Here is a 13,755-nt window from a genome sequence, read left to right as displayed (position 1 = left end):
GAGCCCACTGAATTCAATTGGAAGTCTCATAGCGCCTTCAATTGCCTTGTATGTGTCTAGTTCAGAGGAATTAATCTATTATGACAGTTATGAGAGACTGCACTGATGAAGTTATTGTGACCCTTCCATGGCTAGGAATGTGGATTTTTACTATTGATTCACAGGTAAATCATTTCCCCCCGCCCCACCATTAAAAACAGATCAAGACATGTATTATTTGATGTCTCTTTTTCTCCTTCCAGAAACCCCTTTACTCATGTAAAACATTTCTACCCAGGTGGCTACAGCTGAAGCAGATCTTTCAGAAAGAAGTGCAAGAAAATAACTAAAAGAATTTTGAGTTCAGTTCGGATCAAGTTCTGGGCAAATGTTTGCGGGAGGTTGATTCTGTCTCACCAAATCGCCCCATACCAGGTAAGAGTAGCTCCCAGATGAAGCCCTTGGAAGTTACTGCAATACAGTGGGAGTTATTTGTATGGTACAGCAGAAGCTTTGGACCTTTGGATCCAATCCAATTTGCCCACCCCTTGATTTTAGGTTGAAGGAATGATGAGATCACTTACTAGAAGAGAGAGTAGCATCCAACGTTTCTCTCAAACGAATTACCTGGCACATTAACAGCAGCAGAACACTCTTGGTGAGTGCTATTATTGGTGCTGATGTGTCCGCATTTAAACAGTGTAGGTGTGAAAATTCCATAGAACTAGCAGGACCAATGCAGAGAGTAACACTTATTTCATCACTGCTGGTTCTTGTTACCCTGGGCAAAGCAGGGATCTGTCATCCATTACTAACTACAATAAGTAAACCTGGTGTATGAACAATCTAATAAAGAATGTTGTTGCCTTGGGTAGTTGCTTATGGATGTTGCCTGTCCCCAGGACTGCCATGCTGATCGTTAGAATTCCCTTCTCCATCTGAAACCATCATATGCTCATGGTTTCCTGTTACTAACGTAATGATTTTCTCATAGTCACAATATAATTAGTTTTTATAATTAACATGTGTTTTGCTGGCTATATTTTTCTTAACACCTCTTCAATTATCTAATGACTGATCTTCATAAGCAGTCAGTTTTACTTTAAAGCATCATTCTAGACCACCACTACATTATTAAAGGCATTTAAATTTAAGCCAGAGCAGCTTGAATTTTACTTCCTACTGTTGTGAAATGAAGATGATCCATTTTCTTCTCGTCTATCTTTAGAGACATCCACTTGTTAAGGTGCTGTCTAGGTCATCTCTCAAATACTGCATGCTAAATTAAATTCATTGGAACACTTATACAATTAATAGAGATAGGAAAATAGTATACTACCTCTAGAGTGACTATCATTTTTCACACCAGCATCATGATGGGTTCTGTGTTGATACTATGATTGTAGACGTGGGGGCTGCATTAAGAAGTCTTCCTCTGTAGCTTCTTAAGATTAAAGTAGAGAACTGGGAGTCAGCTTTCTGTGATCACAGACTCACTGATTGACCTTGGGCAAGACTCTTAACAGGTCTACGCTTTAGTTTTCCCATCTGTAAATTGGGAACATTACTACCTAATTCATCACTGTTTGTAAAATACTTTGCAATCCTCAGGAAGGAAGATACACAACTAAGGTCATTGTTGTCCTTCTCTGGTTATATTACAGTAGTGTCATAGGGTCCTGATGGAGATCAGAACCCTGCGGTGCTATGGACTCTACATACACATGTAGGAAACAGTCCTGTCTCAAAGAGCTCACAACCTAAAGATAAATGAACATTTTATCCCCATTTCACAGATGGGAAAGCCAAGATTTAGTGTTTTACTTAAGGTAAGAGCTGGATGTTAAACCCACACCTTTTCTATCCCTTTTCATTGACTAAAGCACACAGTTAATCCTTCTGCCCAAATGTTCTCACTCTGAGACAGTAAGTGTGTCTACTCATTCCTTATATTTTGTATTAGTGGCATAGATCATGCCCTTCCTCAAGAAAAACCCATGAGGGTGGACCGTCCTTGAGGAGTTTCCTTTGAATTCTTCTGTTGGACAAAGGTAGGCCAAGGATTGCCCTCCCAGAAGAAGCATGGGGTTGGCTCAGAATCTAGGGTGATTGGTTGGAGGCCCAGTAGGCAGAAACTCTTCAGCTCTCCATTTATGGTGAGTGTCACAGTGTTGAGGTCTCCTCAAAAATTAATACAATGGAATATCAACTTTTCTGTCAATTCCTGGAAGGAGGAGGATTTCCAGATCAACCAAGGGCACTAAACTCTGTGATGTCTGGACTAGGAGCAGGCAAGGTGTGATGGGTACCACAGAGGCAATGTGGATCTCCCATATGCTCCCTCTCCATGTCGATGGAAAGACTCCTCACTTGAAGATTCTATGCCAATGAAATCTGAAGATTGTGAAACCAGGAAAATGCCCATTCATCTGAGTGGTGTAAAATGACATGTTGAATCCCAACACTGAAGTCAGGCAGGGCTGTTCAGATTTGTTTGAGATTTTATAGATTAGAGATTGTGCTGCAAAAATGAGTCAAACTAATTGTCATTCAAGACTATAATGAAGGCTTACGGATAGTTTCTCTTGTCAGTTTCTACCAGACTGACCATTAATTCTGGGACTGACAAAGAGTACCTAAGCAGATCTAGTCTGTTTGTGGCAGGGAACAGCATTCTTAGATATCACCTCATTGGAATGAATAGTCAATAGATAGGCAAAATGGGGGCTATGGGAAGCAGCACAGGCTGAGGAATGTGCTGGCCGCTGCTTCCTGCAGCCCCCATTGGCCTGGACTGGTGAACTGTGGCCAGTGGGAGCCACGATCGGCTGAACCTGCGGACACAGCAGGTAAACAAACCCGCCTGGCCTGCCTGCTTACCCTGGCAGGCTGTGGGCCAAAGATTGCCAATCCCTGGATTAGAGGATCACAGTGGTTCCTTCTTCAAATATTTGAATCAGTTTCCCTTCTGATTTAAAGCCAGTTTAACTTTCTGGTTCTCAGACACAAGACTCGTGGGTTTGCAGAGAAGTCCTAAAAGGAGATTGGATTTTCATTGATCTTTAGAGAATGATGAAATTCACAATGACTTAAGCGCAGTGGGAAGTTGAAATGAAATTCACAAAGCTTTCAAACCCCACCCCTCCCACCTCAAAATCCTCTGCGCAGCCATTGCAGGGGTTGGCATAGCTACCATACCTGGGTAATCAGATGCTGTGATCACCCCCTATACCGTCCTTCATCTCATCCTAGAAGAGCAGATGCAGTGACTGCCTCAGCAACATGATTCTGTGTTCTACCAATACCCACTGCAGGGTGAATGTGGCATGAAGGCCTTGTGCAGACTACAGGGTGAATATCACCTATTGATTATTTTTTTTAATATTAAGGCCTTTTTTTGCAATAGCTCCTTGCACCTAGGCAGAGGGCCTGCTGCAGTCAACGGGGCTCTTGTACACCAGCTAGATGTAGCTGGGGCTCAGATAGCCAATAGCCTGGTGGGTAGGATTCTGAATCTGGCTGAGCAGGAATTTGAATCTGGATCTCCCACATCCCAGCTGAGTGCCCTCAACACTAGGCTCCTAACTGTGAGAATCTTCCTTGATAACAATAATGGGGACCCAATAATAGTAACAATATTAATTCCCAGACTCAATTTAGTCCCTAAATCAATTGCATTTTTTATCATCTTTTTATACTCCCATGGTATAAAGATGGCTGAAGTACAGGGTATATTTTCTGATTAAAAAATAAAAATAAAAAAAACACGCAGACCAGTCCTCAGTTCTCCTTTAAAAAATATAAATAAAATCAAAACTAAATTTGTTACCATAACTGATTTTTTCTTTCAAGTTCAGTAGTATGATCATTAGGGCAGCAGTGTTACCTGTGTTATGCATCCAGGCAGGGAATTCAAGGGATGTAATCTACCCCTTGATCCTTTGACTTAACTGCTTCCACTGTGTGTCAGGGAGGGGGGGCGGATATCAATTTCTGTGAAGCTGGTTCTATGCTTCCCGGTCCTAGAGGTGAGCAAGGAATGAGGGTCAGAGCCTAGACTCCTGTCCCACAATGGACCAGCCTGTACAGCTGTGCCAGTGTGGACAAGGAAGTAATCTGTGCCAGTGTAGGGCAGGTGCAGATTACTTACCCTTTGGAAGAAGGAGGGAGCTAGGGACTCAGATTCCAAGGCCAGAAGGGACCATTGTCTTCATCTAGTCTGACCTCTAGTATAACACAGCCCATATGACTTCCTCAATATAATTCCTAAAGTCATTTAAAAAAAAATCCCATCTTGATTTAAAAATTGTCAGTGACGGAAAAGCCACCACAAACCTTGGGAAATTGTTCCAGTGGTTCATTATCCTCACTGTTAAAAATGTGTGCCTTATTTCCAGTCTGAATTTGTCCAGCTTCACTTTCCACCCACTGTATTAGACCTCTCTGTTAGATTGAGGAGCGCATCATCAAATAGTCATTCCCCAGGTAGATTCTTACAGACAGTAATGGAGGCACCCCTTAAATATAGTCTCTGGTATGCTCCAGAATCAGCACATCTATTACCCTTTACTCAGGATTTGTGCAACAGCAACAATCTAACCCTTAGTTGCATTGAAAGTTCAGGTGCACAAATCTCACATGGATATTTTTGTTGATGGATCAAATCCTGCACTCTTAAATTAGGCAAACCTCCCACACCCTTTTGTTGGGATTCAGGATTTTCAGTAGGAGTGATGCCTGAGTAAGGACCGCAGCATGTGGCTCAGTAGTCCTTGATTTTATTGGAGTCATCATTTTGTCTCTGCTTCTTACAAGTGCTAACAGGTTTGAAAACAACCAGTCACAGCCAATACATTTATTTTTGTTTTAATACATTATCAGCTGGTTTTCTTTATCTTGCATTGACAAGTTATTTCCTTTGTAGTCAATGTTGTTACCTACACTGCCATGCTGATGTGATGTTTCTGTTTTTTTCCTCCCTACTCCGAGTTTCCATGGAAGTAGTTTATTATTATCGTCAAGGATGGACAGTCCAAGTACATTTAAACAAGGATTATGCAGAAATTTTGCAAAACAAGCTTGTAGCTGTCTACTTCTTCCAGCAAGATTTTATTTAAATAAGTAGTTTTCATACCAGAATACAGGAACTAAATTAGTACTGATACAAGAAAATGTTATTTTTAGCACACCTAGCAAAGCAGAAAACCTATATTGGAAAGTTTTCAGTAGAACACAGAATCTTACTCAAGCTGTTATGGTGGATGTGACATTTTTATCAATGTAAGTGTGTCGGGGAAGGGAACCAACCCTAATTAAATCTGCCTTTTAATAATTGATTTGATTATAATTTTTTCCAACAAAATAAAAAGCAAAACAATGGGATTTACTATTCCAGATTTGTACTGTGCCCAAATAGGCTCTGATCCTGCAAAGATTTACATGCATTCAACAGGACTACTTGTGCTTAACATTAAGCATGTAAGACTTTTCAGGATTGGGGTTATCGGAACATGGCAGGGAGGAGAAGGAATGTTTTCAACAGCCCAGAGTTATTAGACACTTGCCTCCCTTTCAGGGCCGCCCAAGATGGAGGGGGGAATGGGGCAATTTGCCTCAGGCCCCTGGCCCCTCAGGAGCCCCCAAAAGAGTTTTTCGGGGCCCCTGGAGCAGGGGGTCCTTCTGCCCCAGGACACGCCGCTGAAGATCCCAGACCCCCTGAATCCTCTGGGCAGCCCTGCTCCCATTTAAAGCCAATGTGATACTAACTTTCAAAGGGAGTTGGACACTTTAATCTTTGTACCTCTGAATGTCTCTACATGGTCCCTGCCACAAGGATTTTTCAGTATGAGAACCCAATCCAACCAGTATTTGGACACTGATCCTGCAAGCTTCTCCGTGTGGGAGAATCCCTGTGCCTACATGGAACCCCACAGAAGTCAATGGAGATGTGTCCACATCAAGCCGTTTGCAGGATTAGGGTGGTGGGCTCTACCTCAAAGCCACACAATGGCTCCATTACTCCAGGCTCATGTACTTGTGACCACTGAGGAGAATAAAATACAATACTCTTGCTATTGTTCTCTTTTTTTATAACCATCCTAGAGAATTTAATTGAGAATTATATTCCTGCTATAGAGTTCCATAAGAGTAAAAGCCTAGAGACAAACCAGATTCTATTAAATTCTGCAGGTTTCAGAGTAATTCTTTAGAACACAAATGGTTTCATTCCTCCAGGATATGTTTTATAAGGCTCTTTTATAAGGGCAAAATCATTCTACTTGGGGGTGCATAGGGAACCCCTGCCTAACTGTGTCCAGTGGCTAACAGCCACCCATATCCTGTTCCCATCCCAACTCAGAGTAATCCATTGGTTCTGCTCCTGGAAGTATCCTCTGCTGCTATAAAAGGACAGGCTTCCAAATTATTATTTCATCTTCACTAAATTTCAGCACCAAAAATATCAAAGACTGTCCCTCGGTCCTTCCTGAAAAGTCTTATGGAGTTTACAGGAATGAAACAAATATACTCCTATTAAGTCTTCAAAAATATCCAAAATAGGACTTAAGCATGCAAGTAAATTCACCCCTAATTCAGCAAAGCACATAAAAATATACCTAAAGTTATGTGCTTAAGTCTCATGGACTTCAGTATGCTTATGTATGTGCCTAAGTCTTCACTTTGTTGTACTTTGCTGAGTACAGAGGGACTGAAATATGTGCTGAAAGTTAAGCATATGTTAAATGTACTGCTGAATAGGACTTTAATAAGTTCTATTGAAAATGACTTCAAACACTTATACAGTTTTTTTTACTATTAAAAAGAGATTATGTCTAAATTCTTTGGATCATCCCATAGAATTCTACAGTAGGGATACAATTCTTCATTACATTCTATGGCATGATTCAAAGCTAATTATGGAAAGGTTATAATTTTCTACTAAATTGTATAAGACTGTTTCATAAGATACACTTTAACGTAAGCCAGTCTTTGACTTGCTACATCTTTTGATTTTAATTCCTTTTCAATGATGCCATTTTACTTGATTTCTTTTGTATCTTATCTTTTACATTAAGTGCCTGATTCAAAGCGCTCTTTACTTTACTTGATTCATGCTCTAGCCAAAAAATCAAATCTTATTCTGGAACTGAGTGATGTAGTGCTGGGGGAATTCCTTCTTGATTTTCAAAATAAACTTCACATTAATTTGTAAATTGCCATTTAGCGGCTGATCAACACTGACATACGTGAATTTCCCAGGCAATTTGTGAATTTCCAGTGTTACTTCTGCTGCTAAGACTATTAATATAAATTGCATTAAAAACCTCAGCTTCCATTGACTCTGTTAGCATAGTCAGAGCTTTCATTATAATTTTTACTTGCCATTTGAAAGATTTGTGTTTAACACTTGAGGTTTTTATTCAACTGGCGTTCCAAGTGCCACAGCTACACAACTGACAATGTCACTGTTAAAAGCTTTTTGCTTTTGTCTTTTGAACAGGCCGTTTTCATTTGACAGATTTTTAAAATATTGAATTTTTTTTGAAATTAGGAAGAAACTGTGCAGAGTCTGAGCCTGGGAAACCCTTCTCAGACCAGTGGTGCTACAGATTTTCTCTCTCTCTCTCCTCTTCAGAACCCTGTAGATGGAGCCCTGAACTAAGATCTTGCTGCATCTCTAGCACAGATTGACTTCCTTTGGGTTGATGATGATTGATCATGTTGTTTTCTTCATTACTTTAAACCTAATCAGTGCTTGGTGTAATTTGAGTAATGATTGCTCATTATTGGCAATTGTGAAGTTTAAGGCTTCTTCATTTTACCTCACAAGGCAACCAGTTGGGAGATACTAATACCTCCCCATTTGTGCAATACTAGTGGGGGGAGGGCGCATGGGGGAAGCTTAATCTCAGTGATAGCCAGGAAACAGCAAATAGTTTTGTGGAAGTTTTATTATTGTGTGCTTTTTCTTGGCAGGTAACTCAGAGTTACCCCCTCAAGATCAGATCTGATCACGTAAGAGGCATTTCTCAGGCACTGTCATTCAGATCTTACTGAAATTCTTGAGTTCAATAAATCATGCTATTTCCTCACACGCCATGTCTTATAAAGTAAGATAGATGCATTTCCAAATAAAAGCTTGCTGGGGGTGAGGGGGGTGGGAGAAGAGGAGGAGAAATAGGATAATGAATCGGGAGCATACATGGGCCAAAAATATATTGTGCATCATTAACAAACTGCACTTCTAGCTCTGTTATTTAACTAAGTACAAGGGGCTTTTTGTTTCCAAGTGGAATGATTGATTTACTGGTTTTAAGCTTGGTAAGCACAGAAAGATGCTCAGGTTTTCACTACTTACAGGACATACTACGGAAGTCTGGCTAAGCGTTTCATTGCTCATCCAGATTCATTTATGCTGAAATATATTTTAGGACGTATCTTAAATCTACAGAAGTTAGAAAATTTGAGTCATATTTTCTGGAGTTAGGACAGTTTTCTTAAGATATTTTTTTCCTTGGGCCTACTTCTGCATTTAAATCACTATAAAATCATAGGGACTATAAAGCCACTAAAAATCAATGCATTTACATCACTATAACAACGGGCAACACTTCTCTTTTCATCCATGTTGCTTCATGAAATATTACACATTTTGCAGTTTAAAAAAAATCTCATTTAGTCCAGTTTGGGTAAAATATATGGAGCTAATCCTAGATATGACTTATAACTTTAGTTCACCTCTAATGCTCTCCCTTTGATGTATTTATAAATGACTCTGTAAATATATATTTACAGCCCCGTAATCTATTGAAAATGTTTTATATTTGGTTTCATTTTACATCAAAAAAATTCACACTGACCAGAAAACATATGAACCTCAATTTGTTCTACAGGAAACTAGCTAATTTTAAGGTGAAAAGGTGACTAACGGTATCAATGGAGCTTTCACAGCGCTATTCTCTTTTTGTAATTCCACAAGGCATTTTGTAGGAGAGAAAGCCGGAATGCTTTCTCTTTCTACCTTACTGAGCTGACATCTAACAGCCAAGAGCGTAGTATCAGTGACATACTCAGTAACTGAGGTGCCTTCAAATGAGGAGGTTATGAGTTTCCTACCTGACATGATCACACTCAGCCTTAGGGGCAGTCTCAGTGCATGCAGCAGCACTGAAAGAAAGAGTCTTAGCAACAAACCAGGCGCTTGCTGGAGGGGACAAGATATCTCATTTGCTTAAGTTAGACCAGAGGACACGATGTGGATAAATATCAGCTCCCCCACCCCTTCCCTGAAACAAGACACTGTCTGCTATGACTGTACAAGTAAACAAATACTTTCTGATGGTTATAACATCACAATAATGCGATCATTTGAATTCATATGGAGAACAGTAAAAACAACATGCTTTCTAATTGAATTATCCTAGCTCTTAGCTTTTAAGTTTCAATTATAAATACAAACAATGTATGAGAGAGAGTGAACAATAAATGGCATTTTCTATCAAATGTATAAAAAGCAGTGAATTGAGGGAAATGATTTTTTAAAAAGACAAACGTGTAGCCCATCATTAAGATGAAATCTGTGGCACTACAAGGTTTGCAAAGTTCAGTGTTGCTGTTTGGTGGCATAGCACTGTATGTGCGATATTGCACAGACTCATTTGGATAGGATTCTGACTTCTTCAGTGATTACAAACCACAAAGCAAAATATTACAAGCAATAGGTATGTGATAACTATATCATCAAATACTGAATATATATTAAAAATAACCTGCATAGCATTTAAGTGTAAGAGGCCAACAAATATGTTTAAAACTCATGATGAGTGATAATCATGGGCATGCATTAAGAGGTAGATAAATATTCATAGTAAATATTGAAGACTCCCTGTGTATGTATATAGGTTTAACATGACTAATATTAGTTACAATATAAAAACAGTCTTACTAAATAAGTCAGGTCCCTACCAGGTAATGCAGGAACAAACCGTATACTGTGTAAAAACAAAACAACTGGAAAGCATTCAGTTTAATGAAAGTTAAAAACATTAAAAACCCACATGTTCAGTAACACTAAATTAACTCATCTTGTTACTGTAACCCTTATTCCTGATCCCCCACCACCTGCTTCCTTTTCTAGTCACGTCTTTACCAGGCCTGATCCTGCAAACACTCATATGTAAGTAATTTTACTCAGATGAAATTTTACTCAGATGGTCTCGCTGAAGCCAACTGCACTACTGGTGTGGGTAAAATTATGCACCTATGGAAGTGTTTGCAGAATGAAGCAAAGCTTTATGAGCCTGCTTAACTCTTATGCACAGTGAGTAGCCATATTGACTTCAAATTTAGAAGTTAAATTTAAATTTCAGTGTTTGAAATGGATCAATTTTTAGGGGTTTTCCTCCTAAAATTTTCAATTCCGCACCACCTAAATTGTGACAAAAAACATTACTGAAAATGTTTTTTAAATGGTTCATTTTTTCGTTTACTGATAAATGAAAAATTGATAACTATTTCAATTTTTTTAAAAAAAAATAAGCGACTAAACTTGTGAAAAAAATCTAAAAAAGTCAAAATTTTTTGAGAAACATTTTTGAAAAAGGATCTTTTGATGAAAAAATATCTTTGTTCAAAAACATTTCATCCACTTCTAGTGCCTGGAAAGGTTTTGGGTGTCCACTGAACAAATCTATGCAGTTGTTTGCTTTGGGCATGTTCTGCAATGAATGGGACTCATATTACTTAATTTCGCCATTCTGGAACAGCCAAGAAGGTCAAAGCCTCATGAGATAGTGGGAGTTATTTCTCTACATTGAGCTGCTGAGGGTCCCAGATACAGATTATTTCTAGCAACTCTATTTTCATTGAGTGACCTCACTTTCTCTCCAGAGACACTTCAGCCCCCATAAATTCCAATACTTGCATAATTCTGATTCTCAAATGAGTGCATCAATAGCATTTATAAGAAACTATTTGGTCAACCCTGATTGGATGGGAGGCTTGCTTATGCACCACAATTTTCATTGGTCAGTTGCTCTGCATACAGAAAAAAAATACTGAGTAGATATGAACAACTTTGTATCCACAATTCTTTTTGCACTTGGACCTCCGAGTCAGTCTTCTCCATAGAAAAATGGAACTATTACACATGATTTGGTCACAACTAAAATTTGTGTAAAAAGAGACAAAAAAACTAGATATGGGCACAAACACTGGATCTGAAACTTTGCCGACATTTGGTTCTGATTTCAGATCCAAATTTCTCAACAAGGAAAATTTATATATCTACATCTAGAGAGAGAATTTAAAGAGTAGATTTTTGCATTTTTGGAGTATTGTTTCTCATTGCTGATCAGGCTTAGATTATACCAACATTTATTCCCATTTTTAATTGCTGCAAAATAGAGTCAATATTGCATGAGTCCTCCTGCATTAATATGAATAGAAAACTAACTCTGAATACATGGTATCTGAATGTATTCCACGTTGCAACATTGTGTTTCATGAAGATGCAGGGGAAAGCTTTTGGATAGAATTGTTGGCCTCCTGCCACAGAACTAGAGAAGGAAACTATATTGATAATTTCTAGTACTGAAGTAGGTGAAATTTGAGTTCAAAACTGTCTCTAAACACAGTGTCTTATTCTGAGCTCATACTTGCCTATAGATCCACCCCCCTGCCCATGAATGGGATGCAGTGAAGTGATACTAACTGATATAGACTATGGTCTTCTGGTTCCAGTGGCATCTTTCTTTTATTTCTACATAGCAGGGGTGGGGTGGTGGTGGAAGAGGTGGAAAGATGGTGTCATGTGTCAGAAGTAGTTACAGTGCCATAGAGCTGCAAGATGAAAAATAAGAAAGTGCTGGTAACATTTTTTGGCTAGGGATAGAAAAGTGGGAAAAAAGCCACAAAGAAATAAAAAAAGTGTAGGATAGAGCATGAATACTGGAAGAGTGAGGATGATGAGTTCTTAGCCCAACTCTTAGAGTTGGGTGAGCGGGACCCCACAGTTAATGGGAAATTTTAACTACCTGGAGCCAGCGGTGTATGATTGGATAGGTTCCTAAGCCACATATAAAATACAGGAATTGGCTAAGATGTCATCTAGAGGAAATACTTCTTACTGGCAAGGGAGACTGGCTGAGACTAAAACAGAGCTTGGTACCATTGACCTGGAGCTACTTCAATTCTGCACAGTAAGCAAACATCAAAATGGAACACACGAATATTTGATTTCCAGAAAGCAAATTGTGAGGAATTACAAAAATTGAAGAGACAATCCTGTCCCTATGGAATCCACAAGAGTTTGAGTTCAGTGGGCACAGGATAGATACAGCAGGAGTAGGAAGAAGGGTAAGGAATTTTAACAGACAGCATAAGTGAGATATAACAAGCTGCCACACCAATAGGTTGAACTGACACGGTTATCCATTTATCTTCATGAAGAGGCTTTTGTTTGTACATACCTCCCCACCACCAGGTGACTCAACAAGCAGCAATTGTTGTGAAGATGTGTCATTCTTCCTTGTTTCTGTGTGAATAAAATACTGTCAAGGATAATTAAAGCCTGTTTCCATATTTATCATGGAGTCACAAAGGTCTCCAAGGAATGAGCCTCAACCCAAGAAAGGCTTGTTAGGCAACTTCCCTTCCCAGTCAATGTTCATATGTGCCCCCCAGTTTGCTGGTACTTGTGCTTCTTAATTGTTGTTTTGGTAGACAAGATTGAATTGGTTATTGAAATATTTCTATATCGAAGTTGTTCAAATTATTTCACTTTTTGAAGGAATGTATTGCTAAGCTAAGCAAGAGGGACACAGTTTGCGCAAGAAATTGATAAGCTCCTAGAGCTGAGAAGAACTTACAGCTGCTTGACCACCACTGAGAGAAATAAGAAGTTGTTCAGCTGGCCTGTACATACTAGTGAGGCTCTGGGGAGCACCTTGTTAAAAATAAGTCAAGTGGACAGGACTTTTTGAATGCATTCACTCTGCCTCCAATGAAGTGCATCCCAACTTTGCTAAATCATTCCTGCCAGAGATACTTTTATCTCTGGGGCTGGTAAGAATTTCCACTGAAAAGAAAACAATTTTTGGAGTGTCTGGATTGTGACCAGCATGAAGTATTTTCAATAAGCTCCGTGGGGAAGCAGTCAGCCCACGCAAATCCCTCTCAAAAGGGTCTTCATCCCATCCCAAATTACACAGAACTTTGCACAGTACTTAGGCCAGACCCCCTTAGCTGGTGTGCATTGATAGAGCTCCATTAACTTGAGTGGAATTAATACAGTTGACACCAGCTGCAGATCTGACTCAGATACATTTTCCAGCCACAATGTATAAACATTTCTAGTGAAGGCACTTACTGTAAGATTGCTGCGAAGTGGGTTTGCCTCTCATTTAAATATTCTTTAACTAGGAAGATATATGCATAGATTTCACAGTACATTGACCCTTCTTTCTGCCAGCTACCATAGTACCAGGGGTTTATTGCAGGCTAATGGGGAAATATTTTGTGGGGCTCTTGTTACGGAAGTACTGGCAACACTCACCATTAAGCAGGCATTTTGAGCTTGCTTGAGCCTGGGACATACTTCTGTGGCTGAGAAAAATATTTTCCTGCTTATTCCATGACTTAGTTACAAAAATAAAGGGCTCCCCTTCATTTCACACCCCTGCTGGAAGTCCTGCTTTCCACAAGTCTGATGTGGAGAGTGGGTAGGGTGGGAAAGAGAAAGGACTAGTCTTGATAACTGAAGTTCTGCAGCTGTCTTGG

General features: G+C 39.4%; 1 long non-coding RNA gene across 1 annotated transcript; it reads right to left on the bottom strand.

The window, feature by feature from the left end:
- Positions 1–1,323: 1,323 nt before the first annotated feature.
- On the bottom strand, positions 1,324–12,661 carry LOC127057925 (uncharacterized). The gene is made up of 4 exons (XR_007776237.1): positions 12,447–12,661; positions 11,690–11,817; positions 9,943–9,968; positions 1,324–1,423 (listed from the first exon to the last, which is right to left on the bottom strand). It is a non-coding gene; the product is annotated as an uncharacterized LOC127057925 (long non-coding RNA).
- Positions 12,662–13,755: the final 1,094 nt, after the last annotated feature.

The sequence above is a fragment of the Gopherus flavomarginatus genome, chromosome 9 (genome assembly GCF_025201925.1).
Source record: "Gopherus flavomarginatus isolate rGopFla2 chromosome 9, rGopFla2.mat.asm, whole genome shotgun sequence".
NCBI classification, from domain to species: Eukaryota; Metazoa; Chordata; order Testudines; family Testudinidae; genus Gopherus; species Gopherus flavomarginatus.
The sequence above is the reverse complement of the archived record's forward strand: the minus strand, read 5'-3'. Positions and strand labels throughout refer to the sequence as shown.